General features: G+C 34.3%; 2 long non-coding RNA genes across 2 annotated transcripts; one reads left to right on the top strand and one right to left on the bottom strand.

Moving 5' to 3' along the window:
* Positions 1–12,131: 12,131 nt before the first annotated feature.
* LOC121260595 lies at positions 12,132–23,255 on the bottom strand. The gene is made up of 3 exons (XR_005939746.1): positions 23,193–23,255; positions 22,845–22,851; positions 12,132–12,142 (listed from the first exon to the last, which is right to left on the bottom strand). It is a non-coding gene; the product is annotated as an uncharacterized LOC121260595 (long non-coding RNA).
* Positions 12,677–13,268, top strand: LOC121260596. The gene is made up of 2 exons (XR_005939747.1): positions 12,677–12,954; positions 13,036–13,268. It is a non-coding gene; the product is annotated as an uncharacterized LOC121260596 (long non-coding RNA).
* Positions 23,256–26,333: the final 3,078 nt, after the last annotated feature.

Here is a 26,333-nt window from a genome sequence, read left to right as displayed (position 1 = left end):
AAAAGCATTTTGAATTCTACCTAGAACACATAATTAAAATGAGATTGGAGCACAGATAAAAAGGCAAGTAAAGTTTCGGATTTCCATCAATCGGATCCAACACTTTCACTTTTCCAATCCAAACTACACACATAATATCAAGTTCTTAATTGGAAGAATGACAATATGCTCATCTAATTTCACAAATTTAACTCTAAAATCTATTCTCCGCTTTACAAACCACAATTTTCACGTATAAAAAGGAATATAAGATCTAGAGATAACACTATGTTCACAAATAATAGTGTAAAAAAGATCACATCAATGGCATGAAAAACATGTTTAAGTCATAATCATATATTCATAATCCTATAGCTCAACAAAATCAAACCATAATATAATTGTCTCAAACTTATAATATCCAAAACAAATAGAGAATCCAATCATAGATTGTTAAACAATAAATTTTAATCTGTGAATTGAAATATAGTCAAAACATTTTCATCAATCAAATTTTGTCCTAAGCTTTACCTAAGCTTTAGTTCTCCATGGAAGTACAAAAAAAATATTTTTTTTTCCTCCAGCCCTGTTCGTCCTCCCTTCAAAACTCTCCTATCTTATTTGAAAAGTTGTTCGTTTAACTAGGTTGAAAATCTGCTTGTTGAAAAGTCTATCTGTTGATTTGAAAAGGTTCCTCATCGTTTACAATTGAAGAGTCCTAATTCAGTAAAATTCTCTCACCTCAAAAATTGATTAGTCCACATTGAAAATGATGATCAACTACCAACCCATCAAATTTGTAAAGTCCCTTGTACGTCCCCACCAACCAACCTACTCATATCTCTATACTGGCAAAGTTATCTGTAACACCCCTTTCCCGTAGGCTAAGAGTGTCATGTATTTTTCATCAAATAAATCCGGTAAGAGATCTCATATTTCATAAATGAAATTAGAAATTTATTTTGTAGAAAAATGTCTAATAAAATATCTTCCAAAAATATTAAATGAATAAACTGAATAAATTCATGTCATAAAAGCAAATTTTATTTTAGAAAGTCTGAAACTAAAATTAACTGCTCCTTCTAATCCTAGCATGTCTGCTTATATTCATCATCCTCACCTGAGTGGTTAAAAACATGAAAACAAACTAAAATGAGTCGAAGACTGCAAGAAATCCATCACAACGTAAACATAATAAACATAAGGTTTTCATAAAAGTTTTCATGCTGAGAGTTTAAATTCATGACTGTTCATAGTGATGCTTATGCTATGCATGACTGATTTAATTGAATTAACTGACTGATTTATTTAGTTTAAATGATTTATCTGATTGGCCAATACACTTAACCCTGTATGCGAGGTTGTGCATCGACCCCAAGTCCCACGGCCGTGAGGAGAGCCGCTGATAGTATTCTGGCATACTATGGTAGACCACGCTTGAGCCCGTGGCTTGCACACTCACCCTGAAACTTATCTGCATTGGTACCATGCATCTGAATGACAATCTAATTAACTGATCATACATAATCTTGCACTTGAATTTAAGATAGCTTATATGTCTTATACACATGAGATGCATGACATATTACATACATAATCATAATTTTTGAATTTAAACATGATGCGGAATGACATAATCGTATGCTATGCTAGATGACATATTTGCATATGACATGAGTGATGCATAAATAATGGCTAACAATGAACTCGCTTGAATAATACTTAGATATAAGCTAAACTGTGATGATCCTAATTTGTGATCAAATTACTTACCTCGCTACGCTTCTTCTTGAATATCACTCCGTAACTCGTCATCTATACGCAATAATAACTATTACTAAATCTGTTTGGGAACAATAAGTACCAATATCCTACTTAATTAAATTCACAATCTAAAGATAATCAAATAAATCTTTTGTTTAACACCATAATCAATAAATCCTGATATTTAAATTACTTAAATATTAATAACATATTATAATTTAGTAGAATACTTGAGTTATTTTAAAATAAATCATAAAACTTCAACTCTTAAAATAAGTTTTCTTTCTTAACATAATTATTAAATCTTATAAGAAATCTAATAATTCTTAATATCATTTAAAATAATTCTTAATATATTTCTCTATTTTCAACATACAACTTTAATAGCATAATTATAACATCTATTAAAGTAGACAGTAGAATCTTGTTTAATAAAGCGTTCAAAATAATTTAAAAGCTTTTACTGCTGAAATATGATATCTAATCTTTCAAATATAATTTAACTATATATATATATATATTTATATATATATGAATCTAAAATAATTGGTGGAAACATTCGATTAATAAAAGTAGACTCAATCATAATATTATTCAACACTCATAACTTATTCCTTAATTTCTTTTTAAAGTATAACATAATAATTTTATTAACATCGGACTAAATAGAGAAAGGAATATTAACTAAAATAATAGGCTCCATAATATACTTCAAAACACATTTTAAATTCCTTAAACATTTTCTTAAGCACAATTTAATTGCAATAATCAATCCCACAAGAGTCCAAACCCATTTAAAAACATATACCAGTTTACAAAAATTAGCCACTTTCGTAAAAAAGAGAAAGCTTGAGGCCCGCGTGAAGAACTCCACTAGGAACCAGGGCTTTCAGCCGGATGGGCTTTAAGGCCCACGTGCCCATTATGAAATAAAGGGTGGCTACCCTTCAGCCAACACACGGGCAACACAATTTGAAGAGAAGCCGTGCGATGGTAGGGGACTCACCAAGGAAAGTGGCACGGTTCAGCGACTTTGGGTGGTTGGAGGTGGATGATGACACGACCGTTTCTCTAGGCAGGGAGGCGACACGCCGAGAGAGAGAAATCAAGATCCTGTTATGCTGAAACAAAAGAGAGAAAGAGAGAGAACTGGTGGTCAACGGCGGTGGGCCTACCAGAAGGGAGTGGGCTCGACGGGGCTGCGCTGGTCGACGGTTTCTGTGGTCGAGGAGAGGGTGGTTTGCTGCGGTGGCTGTTGGTTGCTGGAATGGATGCTGCGGTGGCTGTTGGTTGCTGGAATGGAAGCTGCAGTGGCTATTGGACAGAGTAAAAGGCTTATGCACAAATGAGTTTCCTCGTATTTTCGTGTGTTTAAAAGCAGAGATTTTTTGTGGGATTTTATAGACGATGGGGAGGATATATGGTAGGATTTCAAATAGAGTTGGTCTCCTATTAGGATTTGAATTTATTAAACTAGAGATGAGAATGAATATGAAGTTAGGTTTACAAAATTGATAGATATGGATGATGCTTACGGGTGGAGATAGGAAGAAACAAAAACTTAAATTCAAATCAAAACTCTAAAATCTGATAAAATCTAGTAACAATTATTAGAATTAATAATAAAACAAAACTGTAGTAAATTCAACAAAATTATAATAGTAATTGTTAAAATTAATAAATATAAAATCTGATAAGATTATAAAAATAATAAAAATAGAAAAAAAAAAATAACTAGAAGATCTACTTATATACCCTAAATCTATGACTAGTATGTTACAAATCTCCCCTCCTAAAAGAAAATCTCGTCCCTGAGATGGAACGTACCTCAAATAAATAAGTAGGGGTATTTCTCCCTCATGTCTTTCTCGTGCTCCCAAGTGGCTTCTCTCTCGCTATGGTGACTCCAAAGTACTTTGACCATTTAATAGTTCTGTTTCATAGCACTTGGGCCTTCTGTGCTAATATTCTCACTGGAATTTCTTCATAGTTGACGTCGTCTCGAATCTAAAGAGGCTCATACTCCAATACATGTGTGGGATCCGGGGCAAATTTTCGTAACATAGAGACATAGAACACGTTGTGCACTGCCGACAAGTGAGGTGGAAGTGCTAGTCTGTAAGCTGCAGCACCTATTCTTTCTAAGATCTCGAAAGAGCCTATGTACCTCGGGCTTAGCTTTCCCTTTTTACCAAAATGTATTATCCCTTTCATCGGTGCAACCTTCAAGAGTACTTTATCTTCTATATCAAATTCTAATTCTCGTCGTCGTTGGTTCATATATTTCTTATGTCGCTCTTGTGCTATGGCGAGCTTCTTTCTAATAATTGATATTTTCTCACACATGTATTGTATAATTTCTTGTCTCAGTATCCTCCGCTCTCCTACTTCATCCCAATAGAGTGGCGACCTACATTTACGTCCATAGAGAACTTCATACAGCACTGCTTGAATACTTTCCTGATAACTGTTATTATATGCAAACTCAATAAGGAGTAGATACTTAATCCAACTACCTTTAAATTTCATCACGCACGCTCTAAGCATATCTTCTAGGATCTGAATTGTCCTCTCTGCTTGACCATCTATCTGAGGATGAAATGTCGTGTTGTAAGTCAGTTATGAATTTAAACTCTCAACATGAAAACTTTTATGAAAACCTTATGTTTATTATGTTTACGTTGTGATGGATTTCTTGCTGAGTCTACGACTCATTTTAGTTTCTTTTCATATTTTTAACCACCCAGGTGAGGATGATGAATACGAGCAGGCAAGCCAGGATTAGAAGGAACAGTTAATTTTAGTTTCAAGCTTTCTAAAATAAAATTTACTTTTATGACATGAATTTATTCAGTTTATTCATTTAATATTTTTAGAAGATATTTTATTAGAACTTTTTTTACAAAATAAATTTCTAATTTTATTTATGAAATATGAGATCTCTTGCCGGGTTTATTTTATGAAAAATATGTAACACTCCTAGCCTACGAAAAGGGGGTGCTACATTATCCTTTATTTGATATTTTGGAACGTTATCCTAATGTTGAAGTCTTTTCATGTTGAAGCATCGTTGCTTTGCTAAAAGTCCACACGTCTATCCACATTGAAAGTCAGCCCACGTTGAAAATGAAGAGTCCTTATTACTTGAAAGTCTTGCTCAATTCAAAAGTCATACTTCGTTGAAAATTCTTGAGAATTATTCCAATTCAAAAATTCTTTTGAATTTGACTTGGCTTTAGCTCTCTCTTTTATAGATTATGAAACTGAACATAAAAATGTGTTTCGAAATATCTAAAATAAATAGAACCTAAGTTCAAAAATACAAATTAATTTCTATGATTTATATTCACATTTTAGCATTTTATTCCAATAATAGAATATTTACACTGCACTTTCGTACACTCATCACTTGGTCTTCCAACACAAGTTAGTTTATTTGTATTAATATAAATTTAGTGAGGGTTAATAAAATGGTTTTGTTGAGGGTTCAGAACCTACTGTTATAAACTTAAATTTATTCTCTATTTTACCCAACTGGATGTGGGATATTTTTGCTCAAAGTTAATCACTTGTTATGGAATTTATTATAGCTAAAAAAAAAAATTGAGGCTTTGCTTGGTTATGCAGATGAGATGATATGTTTTGTTGAAAATTGAATAAAATATTATTATAATATAACTTTTTAATATATTTTTTAAAATTTAAAAAAATTAAATTATTTATTATATTTTGTGTAAAATTCATTTCGATAAAGTGCGTTGGACATATCAAGAAATGGGCTTGCAAATATTTTTTTAAAGATAGACACGTTTTGTGATTCTAATACTCTACCTATAGAATTTTTGAACCTTGTAACTGTATAAGTAATATTGTGTCTATTTCTTTTAGAAGAATTGAACCATTCAATTCAATCTGGAGCTCAATTTATAGCTCATTATAAATGGTCTATGGTAGTTGTATTAATATTCCTTTTAATTTTTTAAAATTAAGTAAAAATATGTCATAAATTTAAATTTACTATTTGTTAGTGTTCATATTATATTATGTCTATTAATTAATTTCATTAAAAGTATGACTTCTTGTACATCTTAAACTTGTTATAAATATTCCAATGGAAGAAACATTGAAAATATTCTTAAGAACAATGTGAAAAATAAAAGAATAGAAATAGAACCCTAACAAAATAATTTTAGTTTAAAGACCGTTATTAGGGATGTAAATGAGAATTAGATGGTCAAGGTCAAACCTTTTGTTTATTTAAGTTACATTCTATATTCACAATCCACCTAGTTATAACAATATAGATTATGAGAAATCATATACATCAGTCACTATTCACTTTCACACTCTACATTTATAATTTTTTTTCATAAAATGTAGGGGTATTTTTTATAAGGTGTAGGGTGTGGAGTAGTGAATAATGACTGATGAGAAGAATTTTTCTACAGATTATTTATACCATATCTTATAACTTTATTTATAATTTTTATAAACAAACTTTCAGTTTTTTTAAAATTATCATATAATATATATATATATATATATATATATGTGTGTGTGTGTGTGTGTGTGTGTGTGTGTGTGTGTGGGGACGCATATTAATTACTATATTCATATGAATTCAAATAAGAAGCATGGTTTTAGGAAAACGATTTCACTTATCTTTAATACTGAAGGCATTGTCAGTATAAAGTTAAATATAAGATTATAAAAATAATAAATATGAAATTAGTAAAACTTATACGACTTTATAGGAGCCTAGCCAAATTCTATACAAACTGTATTTTTCTAATAATTGATTATAATTTTGTATTTATTATAGACTAATTTATTAAACATATTGAGCCAAACTCAAATTGGAGAGGACTTGACATTATTAAGTTCAGGACATAGGCCAAAACAAAAAGAAAGGTCCTAAACGATGCTGCACGGTCTAACAAAAAGAAAGGTCCTAAACGATGCTGCACGGTCTAGTGGTGACTGGTTAGTGGGTGATGGGACACGACATCCCTCCCCAAATAATTCCAAATCACTCATTGTTGTCTTGGAAAACTATTAAAAAATATCTTCTCTACAAAAGATTTTAAATTCGTATTTAACCTCTAAATACCCAGTAAAACTTATAAACTCGTAAAATTTATAAATAATAATAAAATAATTTATAAATAATAATTTATAGCACAACAATGTTTGGAGCACCAATGCATTCCTTTTCATTAATGTTGCATTCCTCTTGTGTTGCGGAAAGTAAATCAATATGTGAGACATTGGAGTAAGAGGAGGAAGTTTAGGAAAACTTTTCTACATTGTTTAAGTAAAAACTTTGTGTAACACCCACTTTTCGTAAGTTAGGGATGTCACATATTTTTATTTTTTATAAAAATAATCTGACAAGATATCTCATATACTTTTAATCAAATAAATATTTATTTTGTAAAAAGAATTATTTAATAAAATATGTCTTCAATAATATTATATAAAAAAACTCCAATAACTAAATAAATTGTTTCATCTAAGCCTGACCCGCATGCTCGTACTTATCATCATGCTCACTTAGGGTGGTTTAAAAATATAAAACAAACTAAAATAAATCGAAAACAAAGTAAGAAACTTATCATAACGTAAACATACTTAGCATAAGGTTTTTCATAAAATATTTCATACTAATAACTTAAAATCATGACCACTCATACGTATACTTATGACATGCATGACTTATCTGAATTTATCTTACTTATCATACTGGCCCACACACTTAACCGTATGGGCAAGGTTGTACAGCGGCCCCACATCTTGTGGCCACAAAGGGAACTGCTAATAATATTCTAGCATATTATGGTGGACCACGCTTAAGTCTGTGACTTGCACATCCACCTATATAACCGTATTGGTACCATTCATTTGAATGACCATCTTATTAATTGTTATGATCTTATCTTACACTTCATCTTACGAAAGTTTACACATCTTATGCAACGTGAGATGCATAATACATACATAACTATAATATACTAAATGAAACACTATCATGAATCAGATGAATGACGTGCTTTAAGATATCATAACATACGTTGTACATAAACATTGGTTTCCAAAGAACTAGCTTTAACTAGCTAACGTATATCAATCTTAATTTATGATCAAGCTACTTACCTCGTAGCTCTAATTTCTGAAATCTTTTCCCATAATTTGTCACCTATACGACGTACTGAACATCACTAAATTTCTAGAATGACGTGTCATAATATTTTATTTAATAGTTAAATACATAATATGAAAAATAATTTAACAATTATTATGTTTTATTAATAAACACTAGTGTCACATAATTATCCTTTAACATATCTTTATTTTCTAATTATAATCTTAATGATATAATTAGACTTTAAAATTTAAATCTAAGCCCATAATAAATAAGCAAGGTAAACCCAAATTATGATTAATGATTTATGATTTAAGGGCAAGAAAGAAATTTAAACACAGAAATAAAGGGTATTAACGTGAGAGAAGCCTATGGCATTTTTGTAAGATCTGGTTGCTAGTTGACAAGCACAGACCGCCCTGTTTGGATACAAAAATCTTCCTAATTCATCTCAATCTATCTTATCTATTTATTATAATTTTTTTCAAATTTCTATACAAAATATAATAAACAATTCAAGTTTGTCAAATTTTAAAATAATAATAATATTAAAAAATAATATTTTAATAATATTTTATTTAACTTTTAACTTTTATTTTAAGTCATCTCATCTTAACTCATTATTCAAATCTCCCTAAGTTGTGCATTTTTTACATTAAAGTAAAGAGAAATTATTCTCATCAACCACCAATCACTACCCACACCCCACACCTTATGAAAAAGAAAAAAAGCTTTTCGGTGTGAGAGTGTGAGGGTGAATAGTAACTGATGTATAGCAAAACCTTAAAGTAAATCAGCCGTTAGAACCAAACATGCAAATTGAGGAAAAGCTGAGAAGAAGAAATAGCTCCGTTTGAATACAGAAACACTATCAATTCATCCTACCTCATTTTATTTCATTATTACAGCTTTTTCAAATTTCTATATAAAATATAATAGAAAATTTAACTTTTTCAAATCTCAAAACAATAACAATATTAAAAAATAATATTCTAACAATATTTTATTCAACTCATTTAAAATTATATCATCTCATCTTATCTTATCTCACTATCCAAACGATGACTAAAGCATTCTCTGCAGGAATAAAAAGGGACCGAGATCTCCGCCTTCACTTGAGAAGTGAAAAGGGCAATAATGTAAAGCGGAAATTATTTTTATAAAAATGTTACCCAATAGACTTTGACTTGGGACTCACAACAACCATAATTTGCTTAAGACCTATTATCTGACATTTTCGTGGACCAACCTGCGCACGAAGCTGACAAGGCGTCCTGTCATGTTAGTGTTTTTTTTATTAAAAAATAAATAGGAAAAAATATAAAAAAGAAAGAAGATTTGGTTGTATCTCTCTTTTAGTGAAAACCCAGATCTATTTTTCATCTTCTTTTATGGCACCCCAAATCCTATCTTCACACCTCATTTTTGCCACTGATTGGTTGGTCTCCTCCGCGACCCACCTCCATTCTTTGGATCTCATGGACAAATGGCACCACCACCACTCTTCATTTGGAGATTGATTGTGAAACAAGTCAAACTCGTACTTTCTTACAAAAGCCTTACACCTCTTACACATACATCCCTTCCTAACCCCCCCCCAACCAAAAAAGAAAAAAAAGCATTTGAATTTGAAACCCCAACCGAGACACCCAAAGCCCTACACCAATCACACTTTTTCATTCCCTCTTAACTTGACCCTCTTTGCAAGCAACACTAGGGATGGCAATATGTGACACGACCCGTTAACCCAATATAAACACGACACGATAAAAGTGGATTAGGGTTTAGTGTTAATGGGTTCGGGTCAAAACAAGTTGACCCGTTAAAACACGATTACTTAACGGGTCACTAACAAGTCAACCCGTTTTGACTCGTTAAAAATTCTAAAATTACCCTTATACCCTTATAACCTAAAACTAAAAAAGTAAAAAAAAAAAAAAAACCTAACTCTAAAGTCTAATCTAACCAGCCCCCCCCCCCCGCGCGCGTTTTCAAAATTCACTATGTTTCTTCTTCTTCTTCAGAAACTCCTCGCGAGTAGCGACCACGTCGCCCCCCCTCCAGGCTCGTTGCTCCACTCCTCTTCACGGTGACGCCGCGTCGTCTCCAGTTTTCTTCAGTCTTCATGCCTCATGGTGACACCACCCCCTCCAGTTTCACGGTGACACCGAGTCGACCACACATACTTAAAGCCACGGATTCGCACTTGCGGCCACCAGCGCCATGTCGCCCACGCTGCGTTGCCCACTGTAAGAAGATTTGATTTTCGTTGCTATATTTGTTGTGTTGTACTCGGTGAGATTTTTCGAGATCCCCACAATCACAATCTCAAATTCTCAATGACATTTCGATTTGGTTGTAATGAACCTGCTAGGAATGTAGTGGTGATCACAGTGTAACTAAGGAATGGATGTAATAGCAGAAATGGTATGGCAGCAGTGAAATAAAAGAAGGATACAAGCTATTTGTGAAAAGGCTTCAAAGAGCCATACGTTCGGTTCATTGATAAGGGAATAATGAATATTACTTGGAGGGATTCGAATTTTGGTATGCTATGGTTTTACTGTTTCTGAGACCCGTGCCAAACGAAATTTACTTATGGCTAGCCTAAGACTCATTGTTAATTTGTTTCTTAGTTTTTGGAATAGATTTGAGCGGATAAACTAAGCATTTCCAAAGGATAAACTAAGCATTTATTGCATTTACAATAAGCAAAGTACTCCATTAAAGATTTAATGCATACACGCCTACAAAAACCTAAGCATTTCCTTGTGATATTATAATTTATGCACAAACAGGCAACTGTAAAGAAAAAATATCTTACTGCAATATTTTAGCCAAAGGATAAACTAGTAGTCTGTTGGACCTATAATTCACAGATATATGTTTCTGGAGATGAACTAGTAGTTGTACATTCCATCATTTCCATATATATTTCTCAGTCAGCTAGCACCACAGCTGTCCATAAGTCTTTGTAAATCTTATATATTAATATAATGTCATACTTTTACATTTGTTCTTGTTGTTTGTTGTCAGATGACTTCGGCAGTAAGTGAAAATGACGATTTGATTGATTTGGACCTGTTTGACTCAGAAAGTTTTCAAAAAGAAGAAGTTAAAGCAAAAAGAAGGAAACGGTCAAACGTGTGGGCTTTTTTTGAAATGGTTCCTGATTCTGAGATCAATGATGGCAAACCACGAGCCAAGTGCAAGATGTGTGGAGTTACTTATATGGCAACAAGAGCAAATATGGAACCGACAATATGAAACGTCACATTGACACATGCCCTAGGAGAAGTTCACGAGATATTGGTCAGATGATATTATCACAAAATAGTGGAAATATTTCGGTAAACACTCATAAATTTGACACTGAATAATATGAGAAATTTTGGTAGCTGCCATTGTGAAGCATGAATTGCCTTTTCAGTTTGTTAAATATTCGGGGGTGAGATCTTTATTACAATATTTGTGTCCAGATGTTCCAATTATTTCTAGGAATAATGTCAAGGCTAATTTGGTTAAGATGTATCATCGAGAAAAAAAAAAGGATTAAATGCATGTTAAATGATTTTCCTAGTATAATTAGTCTAACATCTGACTTGTGAACTTCTATAACCATTGATGGTTATATGTGCATTACATCACATTTTCTGGATAAGAATTGGGTTCTACAGAAAATGGTTTTGAACTTTTCTTTTATGCCACCACCACATAATGGCATATCTTTGTTTGAAAAAATTTATAATTTGCTATGTAAGTGGGGAATTCAACACAAGTTTTTTGCATTGACTTTAGACAATACTTCTTCTAATGATGTTTCAGTAGAGTTGTTAAAAATTCAATTGACCATTAACAAAGCTCTTCTTTGTGATGGTGAGTTCTTTTATCTTCGTTGTTGTGCTCATATTCTGAATTTGGTAGTACAAGTTGGGTTAAAAGAGATTGATGTTACTATCCAAAAAGTTCGTTAAAATATCAAGTATGTCAAAGGATCACAAACAAGGAAAGTAAAATTTATAGATTCAACAAATCAAATATCTTTGGATAGCAATAAAGGGTTGAGACAGGATGTCCCCACTAGATGAAATTCTACTTATCTTATGCTTGAGAGTGCTCTTTTCTATCGTCGTGCCTTTACTCATTTGGAGTTGACTGATTCCAATTTTAAGCAATGTCCATCAATATCTGAGTGGGAAAGAGTACAAAAGATTAACGATTTGTTGAGAGTTTTTTATGGAGCCACCTGTAATTTTTCTGGGATGAAATACCCTATAGCCAATCTCTATTTTCCATCAGTGCTTTCGATTTATCTTACATTAAAGCGGCACTCTGAGAGTGAAGATGACTACATGAAGAGAATGTGTTGTAAAATGCTTGCTAAGTTTGAGAAATATTGGTCCGAGTTCAATCTGTTGTTGGCTATAGTAGTTATATTGGATCCTCGATACAAGCTTCATTTTGTTGATTTTTCTTATACAAAGCTTTATGGAGAATGTTCCATAGAGTATATGAATGGTCAGAGCAAAATGTCATCTCTTTTCATGGAATATGGTTCTTCTAGTGCTCCCACAATGACATGTTCTACTACGACTTCTGATAGCAGTGTTAGTAGAGAGGAAAGTCAGTCTTCATATGATAATTTTTTATTGGAAGTAATATCAAATAATATTTTTTGTTTAATGATTTATATTATCTTGTTGTTTCATATCAAATATTGGCTTGAAAATATTTTTATTTATTTTTTGTGTACAAGATTTTGATACATAGACCTGATGAACTTTATGGCTATATGAAAAAAAGTCAATTGGATCTTTACTTGGATGAACCTAGGGCAGAAAGAAATGCAAAGATTGATATTCTTTCCTTTTGGAAAGAAAATGAATTTCGTTATCCCGATCTTGCTTGTATGGCTCGTGACATTTTGAGTGTTCCAGTTTCTACAGTTGCATCTGAATCTACTTTTAGTGTTGGTGGGCGTATCATTGATCAGTTTAGGAGTGCACTAAAAACAGATATTGTTGAAGCATTAGTTTGCACTAAAGATTGATTATATGGCGAGGAGTAAGGTAATATTATTTTTATTTTTTTGAATAAATGACTGTAATTTTTCAATAATATAAAACTTTACTGATGCTTTTTTTTAATAGAAACACAAGAAGAAGTTAAATTGGACGAGTTAACTGAAGATGTAATGGAGTTGGAGAACAACAAGGGCAAGGACTTGGAGGACGCTCCACCTCATTCTTCAAGTTCTAGATTTGTTTAGATTTGTGTTTTTAACTTTTATTATATTTGGGATTGTAATATTAATATATTTACTATGTGTGTTTTGTTTATTATATTTGGGATGTAATTTTAATATATTGTTACAATGTGTGTGGATATTTGTTTGGATTGTAATTTTAGACTTGTAGTTAATTTTTTTTTGTAGATATTATCTATATTTAAAATTTATAATCAGGTCAAATGGGTCAGGTCGTGTCGAGTCGTATCGTGTTTGTTCAACACATTAACGTAAACGGGTTGGAACGGGTCGGGTCGTGTCGTGTCAACCCGTTATCAAACCGTGTCGTGTTCGTGTTTGAATTTTTGACACGAAACCCTTAATGGGTCGTGTTCGTGTTGACTCATTAATTGTAATGTACATACTCTGACACGATACGAACACGACCCGTTAACACGATTTGACACCCCTACAAGACACCTCATGGTACCACCTACCCAGCTCCATGCCTTGCCATGTACCTCCTTTGACAGCCACCAAGACCCCTCCTAAACTCAAGTAAAGATCACCCACCATCCCCCTTGCAATCAACCAAGCACCAACCCCCATATCTCTTGTTCACTTCAACATGCAACCTTCCCATCACCCCCATGCCTTGCTTGACCTAAAACCACATCCCCTCACCCTTGTCCATTTGTTTCACTCAGCCACACCTCACTCTCCCTCACTTAGTCTTCCTCACTTGCATACAAGTTAACACATCACACTTAGCACATTTGAGAGCAAATCGAGAGAGTGAGAGAGGAGCAAGGAGAAGCTAGACAATCCTCTTGGTGATTAGCTTGGTAATATTGTTTTTCTCAACCTCTCATCTTCTATTTTGAGTTGAATCTTGGTGATGATGGGGCATTATGATTTCGGCTAGCATATGTTGTTTGAGTTGGGGTTTTTGTCTTGAAATGCCATATAGTCTCAAGTTTATTTTGATGATTTCAGTTTCTAGTGAAGTTCATGTATGGTGTATCAACCATTGGTTTGAGCTTGTAACACAAGTGCTTTCATTCAAAATGTTTCTTGCACTAATTAGGTTTATTAAAACCAAAAACTAGCATGAGTTGCTTTCAAAGATTTGACTATTTTGAGTTCTAAATTATGGTTTGGTGAATGGATCTTTAAAACCCTTTGTTAATGGGAGTTAGATCTATGTATTAAGTTTTGTTTTGAGCCATGAAACTAGGGTTTAAGTTGAGTCCTTGATGAATACTTATGAATACATGATTTTGATGCAAGCTTTGAGGTTTTTGCCTAGTTACTTGTTTTAATCTTGAAGTTGGTTATGATATAATTAAAATGGTGCTAAAATCTAGCTAAAGCTTAACTATGATGGTCGTGGGTGAGTTATTTTAAGAAAATTTGCATGCTTCATAAGGATTTTCTCATATTATTCTAGAACAAAGAACAAGTATGTTTTGTGTGTGGCCCGATTTCTCTCTCTTTAATACCTTGAAATTGTTGCTTGGTGTGGTGTAATATCATCTAGAAATATGTCCTTAGCATGTTAGAAGTTAGGATGTGTGATTTATTGAAGTTCTTAATGTTCATTTGCAAGAGAAAAGCTAAGAACACCATGCTAAGATTTTGGGTTGCAAAGTTAGCATTGTGTTTGTATTTGTTTGTTTATATGATGAATATATGACTATGAGAAATATGAATCTAGTGTCTTAACATGTTATTAAGCTCAGGTTTAAAAGGTGATTAAGTGCTAAATTCGGACCAAGTCTTTAATGGTATGTAAGGACTACAAATCACACTAAGTGAAATTTAGGGTTTTAGGGGTCTCGACCTTTATGGGTGTCTCATATTGAATGCATGATTTCTTAATTTCTAAGTTAGAAATAAATTTAGAATAGAAAATACATGGGGCTTGTGAAGTTTGGTGAAATTTGGGGCCTGATTATAATTATTGAAAGTTTAGAGGCTTATTTGTAAACTCCCAAGAGTTGAGGGGCAATTTTGCGAATAGTACTCTAGGGGTATTAGATTCTAAATTTTTCTTAGTTAATGAGATTTCTTAAGCTTAGTATTTCTTTCGTTTCTGTCCGCTTGATTATTAAACACAAGAATTTTTATAAGTTAGAAGAGCTTCTAACTTATTCTCAGTGTATAATAGTATGCTAGATAGTAAATTTCATGCACGTGAACCATGTTTTACCTAAATTCTTATTATATTTGCAATAATTATGTTATGTCATAATTTCATTTGTCTCAAGCATGGATATTTGTCACATAGTATGAACATATGTCATGAAGCATATGAGTCTATCATGGGTTTTGAGTCAAGCATGAAAAGTTAAGTTTTTATAACAACTCTAAATGCTAGGATGAAGATTATCCTAGTGGAACTCCTATATCCACTCTAGAGTGAATAAAATGGAGTGGAATCTCATGGGTTGCAAAGAACTGCCAATGGGTTTCAATTGGGATCAAAAGATTACCAGAGCGAAGTCAAAAGACGCCTAACGCTGGTGGTGCTATTGATTCGTGGTAATGGAAATACCAAGAGGTAAGACTCTGATGACGTACTCACAACTAGTGAACAGACCTATGTGATGCAGTAACCAACAAGAGCACACAGATTATGGGTAACCGCGAGGCGTCTATTCTCTATAAGAATAAGAATAAGAATGAAACCTATTATGAAAGCAAGCATGTTATAAAAGCATGAAACTCTGATGTCGAAGTTATTTTTTTGATATAAGGAACGTCATGTCAATCATGCATACATGTCATATTTATTATCATGCATGCTTTGTAATCTAATGGTAGCGTAGTTGCTTAACTTGCGGAGATTGTAAAATCTGATTATGGTAGCCCCAACTAACATTCCTTTCCACCCGAAATGGTAGAAGCTGTTCCAAGTCAAAATGAAGAAGGATGAACCAAACCTAATGAGGTGGATTAGCGGAAGGCTTAGTTTAGAGGACCTCATGGAGTTCATTCTCCAGTTTCTTAATGTAATCTTATTTTTTTATAGCAGAGCTATGTGAGCAACTCAATCTATAGTCATGAGATTATTTAGGATTTCTAATTAAGGAGCCCATACTTCAGGACAATGTCTCTTTTGTGTTAAAGACATATTTGGATGGATGATGAACTTATCTAACTTTTAATGTTATGAAAGGTGTTTTGGGATTTAGTTATTTTGGTACAAAGTATAATTGAAAAAAAAAAATGTCTGCTGCAATTATTGCATATTTCTATAAACATATTAGGTGCATTGTAAATTATCTGTCATGAACGGGAGTATGTAATGTTGTGTTCCATGTATCAATGTTTCGATCTCTGTAAAAATCCCAAGCAGAAGTTGGGGGCCTCACAATGACCATAAACGATCATATTTTACTAAAATGTGTAAATTGAAAATTATACGTAGTCGAGAGTGAAATTTGAAGAATATGGAGTAAATTGTGGGTAGAAAGTGTAACTAGCACTCATTTAGATCATATTCTTTAATATTAAATTATGTGTAGAACTAGCCAGCACGTGAAACACCTCTTAGGAAAAGGATTTGAAATCTTAAATTGAGACTAAAGTTAATATTTGAACTCAAGACTACTGTTTAAATAACGTAGTAAAGAAAATAAATTGATTAAGTGAAACATTTGAATAAAAAGATGAAATTGTGGAAAAGTTTGTTATGTTTTTGCATACAACCTCTACTCTTTTTTTCATACAAAGACAAATCTGATGAGTCATGGAGTAATTATTATGTACTTCTAAGACTACTCACATTGGGCTAGATTTTACTCAAAAATTATCTTTCCCTATTTTAACTACTCACATTCCTAAAACTTCTTACATCCCATTTTCTATTCTTTCTCCACTCTATTAAAATAGTAATTTTTTTTTTTTATTTTAACTAATTTCTCACATCTTTTAACTACCCAGGTATTTATCTTCATTGTGCTTTCATCTATAACAAAATTTTTAAAAACATTCTAAACTATTTATCTCTTGCAAACGGTAATGTTCTCAAAATCTGTAATTTCTTAATTAGAATATTTTTTTTTTCAAATCTTCTTTTCCCAAAAAGATCAGATTACCTCATTAGTAACATTTTTGTCAAACCCCAATGGTAACAAAATCAGATATTTTTAAAGTATTTTTTTTCATTTCTAACAGTTATGTTTTCAACTATAACAATTTTATCTTTTTTGTAATGGTCATATATTGGTGTATAAATAAGTGAACTTGATCTTCTATACCCAATTTAGTTTATTTGTATTGATATAAATTTATTGAGTGTTAATGAAATGGTTTCATTGAGAGTTAATAAAATAATAATATAAATAGGTTTGAAGAGCTACAGTAATGAGCAAATTTAGGAACCTATTGTTACACAAACTTAAATTTTTCCCAAAGTTATTCAATATTTCTCATATTTTAGCAAACTTGTGCTTCTATCGAGTCGAATGTGAATGTTTTAAAGTATGGACATATGGTACTCCTATTCTATCATAGGATGTCATGTCAATTAGAGTTCCTCTTTAGGTCGATCCGGCTGATGTTGGGTGTTTAACAGACTCCAATCACAACATGTCACGTATGAAGTTTTACATTAGAGACAATAGATTTGATTTTATCTGATTTAACTATGCCATTAAATACTCTCTCTCATGGTGCCCCAGCTTCCTTCCTCTGTTGGGAGTATTAAAGCAGATTCTATAGAATTCTCATTTCCTGAAGTATATCGGAAAATCACATTCCTTTCTAGACCGAAAAATATAACGAGAAGGAACGGTAATATATATGAAGGAGAAAACGACCTTGTAGACTGGCCTACCTTCTTGGATTTTTTTTTCATTCGTGAATTCATCGTGACTCGTTGCGGTATAAGAAACAACTCTCTCTGTGACTCGATCATTGCTTCCGTCGTCACCAATATTGCACATTGGTTTTGTTTCGATCCATTTTGGCTTTTGGGCTTTTATTTGTTGTGCAATTATTAGGAAAGCATAATCGTTACTCTGTGCTTTGTTGAATACCATGAGAAACCCAGACCACCGCCACTACACAAAACCCAAACCACCACCGCAAGTAAAAGAAGACCCCCTCAAACCCCACCCCCACCAAATGGAACTTACAGATTTGCAAAGCAACAAGCAAACCAACACTACAACCACTCGACACCATCAGCAACACCAAGACTATCATCATCATCACACAACAGAACCAGTCCTCTAATTCCCACCTTGTTGCCCTTTTTGATGGTAGATCGGTGACTCACTCAAAAATGAGCAGCACAAAGGCTATCCTAAGTGCAGGAGGATGTCGCGTAATAATTAGGAATAAATTCCTAAATTGTCTCCTTAGAAAAAGTTATTTAAAATCAAACTCGTTTAAAATGGTGAAAATATTTACAAAGAGAAAATAAAAATGATGGTATGTGCAATGAATGGAAGAGTGCAACAAGAATGAAAAAGGCACTAGTCATGGACTAGATTCATATTTTTAGATTTTTGAGTGTCGAAATGAAATGTAAAAAACTAACAAATTGAAATTAACAATTAAAGAATCAACTAACCTGAACAATCTTAATTAATCTGAAAATTAAACAATAAAATTGAAATTATTTAAGTCCTAATTAAACTTTAATCAATCTAATATGCAATTGAACTAAGAGATTAATAAAACTAATCTAAGAATTAAACTAGATTAGAAAGTAATTGACAAAATACGAATTGAGAATTGAAAAGCCTCAACATCAAGATTCTAGAGTTCATCCTTATATTCAAATCACAAATTCTTAAAATCAATTCATAGCAATTGTAATCACTGTTAAATGAAAGCTTAGAGAAAAAAAAAATAACACGATGTAAATAAACAGTAAATAAAATGTCTAAAAATCTAAGTCAAATATCTCAAAAAATATTTCATAAATTTAAAACTAAAATTAAATAAAAAATAGGGAATAAAAAGAGGAAATCAAATAAATAAAAATAGAGGTAGTAGGCAATGGAGGCAGCAGCAGATGGACTCTGGAGGAGTTCTTCAACTCTGGCGGCGCTGCTGTGCGTTCTTCTTCAAGCCGAAAAAAAAAAAAAACAAGAAAACCTATCTCCCGTGTGGCGCTCGTATGAAAAAAATTATCTATAAATCATGCCTCTTCCGTAAAAACCAAAAGAACCCTCCTCTCCTCTTGCGTCCGCATAGCCCCTCATCCCACTTATTGAAGACCAAGTCAAAAACCAAGTCAAAGAACTACTAGCATGTGTCTCCCACGCCAACTCCATGAAGACCAAGTAAAAGTCAAAAGAAGAATAAAATCCAATTTGTGCCTAGCCAAGCCATTCGTGCATGTGAAATAAAATAAAATTAGAAATAAAATAAAATTAAAAGAAAGAATAGAAAATGAAAAATATGTTGTGTTTGTGACAGAACATTATCCAATTAAATCACAAGTTATAAAAATTAAGCATTAACTATGCTATAAAGCAATTTAAATCACAATTCGGATTTATTCATCTTAACTATTTTTTCATCTAAAATCAATAATAATGTAATGAAATAAATAAAATATATTGGTTCTAAATGTATAAAATATGCAATAACTCAGCTTAATCAATCGGAAGGACCCTTCAAGGGCTCCATTTCCATCCAAGCTGGCCTCTCCACCCATGGTGGTTCAGATCCGACTCCCAACCCTCCACTACCCCTCCTCGCCCTCCTCCTCCACTGCCCCTCCTCACCTCGTCGATGCCTCGCTTGCCATCGCTACCAGATCCGACTCCCAACCCTCCACCCGATCCGCACCTCTCCTTGACTCCACTGCCCATCCTTTCGACTGGTGATTCTTGCATCATTTATACTCTTAAGGTCTAAAGAATGCTTCTAGAGCAATTCTATTCAGCCTTCTCTGGTTTAACAAAATTAAAAATAAATAAAATAAATAAAAAAGAAAATCATAAGAAATGGTAACTTCACCGGCTTCACGAAGAAATCCTTCGCCCAATCCTCCAAGTTGAAATCATCAATCACAATTTGAAACAATAAAATCATCAACTACAAGTGGTGGGCTTCAGTGGAAGAGGGAGAGGGGAAGGGGACTTTTTGCACAAGAGAGAGGGACTTCTACAAGATTATCTGTTGTAGACAGGTATATGGGATGGGAAATAGAAGAGCTACGTGGCACAAATTTATTGATTGGTTGTTGTTTGAGAGAAAAGCATATGGACCTGTTGGAAGTTTTTCTCTTAAAGTTCATGTATATATATGAGTTTTAATTACATAAAATGTTGTAAAAGAACCAAAGTATAATATCATCCATATTTTGGAATCACCTAATAACTTTTTTTTTTGAATCATGAGCCAAGAGAGGATAATACAGTATGTAACATTAATACTAACAATGATACAAAAGAATCCCCTCAAGTATTTGTTCAAACTTGAAAACCTCAAGTGAGAGAGTAAAACACATGAAGCGGGCCCTATAGCATTTATTGCTGCTAGTATAGATATCAAGCAATATTGATTAATGTTAAAGGACCAATTTTTTATGTCTATCTCTCTCGTGAAGTCAAAATAGATTGTAACATATTCCAAAAAAAAATGATGTCACTCATTTACTCGAGATTATTATGAAGCAATTCCAACTAAAACATGTAGGCTCAACCTATGTCTTTCTCAATGCTAAAAAAGTTATTATGGAAGAACTGCGAACACCAATGAAAGACAAAGAAAGCTTGGGAATTAGATGATAATTATGCATCCTAGCATGAAGACAGTAAAAGTGGGCACATATGGGTTCTCATGTGATTTATCAATAACTAATTCTTTCCATCAAGACACTTTACCAAAACTCACAATTTTCTAGTGGAAAGGTATGTTTGCATTCATGATGTAGCCTCGATTATGAAATTAAGATTAGGGATGATGGAAAACCAAACATCTTTGAATGAAAGGCAAGTTTGTTTTAAATCACCTTTGTGATGACCCTGACTCCCAGTTATCTAAATTGGCGGGTTGTCACAACATCAGACATGCAACGTTGGGTCGCACATCTTCTTGCTTACAAGTAAATTAAATACATGTACCTAGCATGTTCTGAGGCTATAAAAATAAACTGCAACAATAAGGTAACTTCATACTTAATCATGTACAAGAGAATTTAGAAACACTAAACTCAAAACATTACCATAAGTCATCAAAAAGTTCAATGTGCGGCCATCATAAACATGTGCCCAAGTTTGTTAGCAATATGGGGAGTAATTACTCCTATATTACAAATTTTGGGTTTTGTCTGTCACATTCCCTATTGTTGCACCCTATTCCTCAGTAAAGAGCCTAGCAAGAATCAATGGTACCAAGGATGCCAACCGATCGGCAACACCCCATTTGTTTTGTCTGGTCTAGGCGCGTAATTATAGATCAAGTACGCGGTAAGTGAAATAAATCACAGCAGAATAAGTAAAAAATTAGTTAGAGACTAATACAAGTTTTACCAAAGGCTTAAACCATAAGAAAGTTTATCCATTAATAATAATAATAATAATATCTATATTTCATTATTACTTCTTTCCAAATAATATTACATCGTCAACAGTTCATCACTTATATCAAAATAAAACGAACCGAACATGGTTTGTAGCCTAACCAAACCTCCGTATCTACAACTCGAGCGAGATTGGTTGTTTTTCCTTGGGAAGCTCAGCCTAGATTACATCTGCATCAAGATCTACGACTCCGGTAAACAAAACAGTATGTGGGACCACCACAATGAGACTTCTAATAAATCTCAATATGTTAAAACCCATGAAAGTACTATTAATGAGAGAAAATGACAAGTAATATGCATGCACAATTTTATGAAAGTAAATCAATGAACAATTATATTTATGCATGGTGAAGAATCACACTATGAGCAAAAATACATGTATTCATAGGTTATTACGAAGAATAAAACTCAAGTAAATAAGCATGGCGAGACCATCTTAGTAAAACTCATGTATGCATATTATATTATTACCAAGGCGAGGAATCACTCTCTTATCAAATCTCAATAACGTCCACAATATCTCATTATATAGATCTTGGTGGAAAGTCGCTCTAATTGTTCAACTCGAGGACTCACTCTACCCAACCAACACATGATGAGCTCATTCAATAAATCCAAACCAACCGACTCGGAGAATCACTCAACCCAGTCCACATGTCCGAAGACAACACGCCTGATCAACCTGGAGAATCTCTCTACCCAATCAACCAACTCGAAGACTCCAAGCATGATGAATTTGGAGAATATCTCTTTCGGTATTATCAAGTGAGGTCAATACAAAGACGTTTCACCCTGATCATCATGGGAATCTCTCTACCTATATGAAACTCATGGCAATGTGTAGTAAGAATGGTGTGGGGACTCCTCTACTTATTCATGATAATCAACATATGGTAAGACTCAACACTCGAAAACCACAACATCATCGATTGCATCGTTCAAACTCATCATCTTAAGTTCACAGCGTAAAGATAAACAATAAACATAATGAAAAAGATATTTGATTTTCATGTAGAAAGATGTGAGTTATAGAAATATGCAAAGCCTAATCTTACTATATACTTACAAAAATTTACCCCACATTTCTAGTATGGTTGTAAGGGCTACCTACCTAAATAGTACTTCTGTTACTATGGTAGCATTGATGGTGCTTCTTCTGTCACACCTTTTGAAGTCACTTACTTTCTTGAATAATCTGACTGGATGTAGGGGTAAACACTTAACAATCACAAAAGTGAGATTTTGGCTTTTTTCCAATGTCTTTTAAAGTGTGAGACTGTCATTCATATTTCTAATGTCCGTCTAACTTCAGACATGCTTGACCAAAAGACATTTGATCTCGTCCATCCATTTGCCCTTTAGCCTTTCATGACAGCAAAGACCGGTAGGAACAAGGCATGCACGTTCTTTGCAGTTTGCATTCGGTCAAATCTCGTAGTCTATCCAGTAATGAGATATCCCATTTGGTGCGGACCATACCTCTGAGATCAGACAATATGACCTACAGGTTCATAATCATTTTCCACAGACTCATTCCAGATGTGACATCTCTTATGGAGTATGGGCCTCTGTGTATGACACATGCCGCCTCTAAGTACCTTCATGTTGTCTCGGAGAGCTCTCACTTTCGTCTCGGTCTCGTCCTTGGCCGTTGCTTGCCCTTGTCCTGCAAGCCATCTTTATTCATAATACCAACCTCTTCAACTCCTCATTCTCGCTTTTGTATGGTCAGCACGTCCTTTTCTCACCTAGTATAGGACAAACCATCCTTAGTCGCCCGATATTGAACTGTGTCTGCCAGGTTTTCTACATAGTGTCGCTCACATTTCCTTGGATTAGCTTACTTTGCTTCACCCGTTGCCTCATCTTCCACAGCACCTTGCTCTCGGAAGGGTTTCTTCCTTTGCTTCAACGCAGTCTTCACATACTCCCCTCCTTAATAAAGAATTTCATCCTTGAAATTTGGTGAGAGAAAGAAATTTTGTGAGGACTAACCCTTAAGATGGAATTTCTCGAGATGGAGTTTCAACGGATGTGCTATCTTTCTGCGACCTTCTCTATCAATGTCGGTCAGGGTGATGACCCATTCTTTCCTTTGATTCACCTATTGACCTTCATAATCTGAGATTGGGACAAAAGTCCCCTCCTCTTGTCTACGTCATTGACTGATCCAGTTGCAACCATCTCAACTGTTATCTCGTATCCTAGTTTTTTTGCTAAATTCAGCGTTGTAAGACACTAGCGTGACCTTGCCTTTGTCCTCCTCTTGGCCATCACATTCATGGATAGTCCACTTCTCTCCTCGTTGCCCTAGGTTTCATCAATGTCACCCATCATCTCTGAGATCAGGGCCCTAGCCCTCTAATGATCCTCTTCATTGTGACAGCGTGCCTTCTCAATTCATCGGGATTTCTCTTCCAACCTCTCCACTTTGCATTGTCCTTCCATGAAACGACGGATTACGGCCAGTGCTATGGTTGCCTTTCATGCGGTCTTCTTTTCTCGCACCATGATGACACTTACGAAATTCCAGATGTTGTGACCTAGGACATGTTCATTGGTAAGAATTTAAGGGAGTTTTTTTGTTCCTTCGTAAGATAGTAGATCTTGTACTTTGATATCAAGGTAGAGACATGAGACTGAAGGGTTATAACGATGTTCATTGAGCTAATAATAAGATGAGCGTAAATCCACAATGAATTACGCATTTATATGGGGGAGTTCTTTCTTGGTGTAGTAAGAAATAATCATGCATTACTTTGTCTACAATAGAGTCAAACTACGATACTTGTTCAGCGGTTGTATAAAAGGTTGGTTGATTAATGTGGTGCCCTCGACCACCACGTGTGATTTGGCAGGAGTCGAGACATCGGAATGTTGGCTGCTTGGGTCAAACACCCTTCACATAGCCGAAAACATAGTGTGCGTGCTCGCATGCTCAATAAATGTGTACAGTTAACTCGTAGAGAAAAATAAAAAGGGGCAGTTAATTAATTCTAACAGTACCATAAGATTTTAAGATTATATCACCACGCAAAATATCAAGCTACCAATCTCTCAATCCCCATTATAAAATTTATACAGTCATCTGACTAATTAAAAAGAAAACACAAAACAACGCTACATAAGGTGGAAGGTACCCCAAGTCTTCACTCATCAGGTGGGAGCCGATCCTCCAAGCTCATAACCGTCCTCTGCATCAAAGTCTATAGTTCTGCGGAGCGGAACCCGCAAGTGGAGACACTACAATGAGATTTCACAATCTCAGTAAGTAAATCCAATAGAATGACACCCAAAAATACAAATACAAAAAAAGTGGACATATCTTAGTAAAGGGAAAAATTGAGATCTTTCAGCATTACCAAAATTATACCAAACCAATTTCCTTCTCAATAAAGAAAACCACACTCCAAAAAAAAAAAATTCAACATTTCCATTTTTAAAGCATCCATTTAATTACGCATGCACCATGGTTTTCCCTATTGACTATGCACACACTCTTGCTCTTTTCGTCACACCATGGGTAACGGTTGTGCGTCTGACTTCGTCATGAGCAATGCCCAGTTTCGTGCTCAGCGCGTATGTGACTAGGCATCCTCTAACCTCCGCCAGTAAAGAGGCCATAGAGTCGGCACGAGAGCGTTATCGTCTCGTCCAAACCTGTTGTCGCCCGACGACAACCCAAGGAACGTCACTCAATTTTACACGCTCTCGAGTGACTAAAGGAGCTCCACCAAGATAATGTCTCATCCCAGCTTGAGGTCATGATACGCACACCCACAAAACAGAGTACAATTCATTCAATTTAATGACATGCAATAAATAAAATGCAATTATGTAACAAGCAGTTATTGGATGACATGGCATAGCAAAGTACGGCAACAAACGCAGTATAACAACACAAATTTCACAGTTTCACAACTACACGCAATTTCCCAATGCTTTAGCTAGCTCTTGGCCAACAATCCATTCACAATCAGGTTGCAATAAAAACAATTTAACTATTTTCTAATGTCAGTATTCCAAGAGTCAATTTAGGGTTTAACTTACAATGCAGGATGACAAATTTCTGGATGATCAAGTGCACTGCCTAAGGTATCCTATGAGCAGGTGCACACACGTCATATGGTGGCGTCTAGAGGGGTAGAGTACTACAGTGGTAGTGAAGTGTACGGTGACTCTTCTGTCGAGTATAACAGTGGGGGCTTGCTGTAACAATGGTGATGGCTTGTGGCTAGCAACTGGTAGTTGTGACTAGCGGATGAGATATGAGAGAAACAAAGAGAAGGGTGTTGGGGTGTCTCAACAGGGTCTCACAGCAAAAGGGAAATTGGTGACTAAGCTAGGCTTCCCTAGCCATGCACTGTAGAGAGAGAGAGAGAGAGAGAGAGAGAGAGAGAGATTTACAGAGGGAGGTTCTATGAGTGCCGTCATGGCCGAGGAACTGTGAAGGCACTGCGGAACGATCGCAACAGCGGGACCCTAGGAAAGAGAAACAAAGAGTGAGAGCGAGAGAGAAAAGGCAGATCTGGGGGATGGAAGTCGAGATCGAGAGGAGCCCACCATGGCTAACGTTGCACGACAGGATGAGCGGCGATGGAGGAGCTACGAGAGACAAAGGTTGATGGATTTGAGAAACAAAATCGATGGTAATCAACGTTGGCGAG

Source organism: Juglans microcarpa x Juglans regia, chromosome 4D, assembly GCF_004785595.1.
Source record: "Juglans microcarpa x Juglans regia isolate MS1-56 chromosome 4D, Jm3101_v1.0, whole genome shotgun sequence".
Taxonomy (NCBI): domain Eukaryota; kingdom Viridiplantae; phylum Streptophyta; class Magnoliopsida; order Fagales; family Juglandaceae; genus Juglans; species Juglans microcarpa x Juglans regia.
The sequence above is the reverse complement of the archived record's forward strand: the minus strand, read 5'-3'. Positions and strand labels throughout refer to the sequence as shown.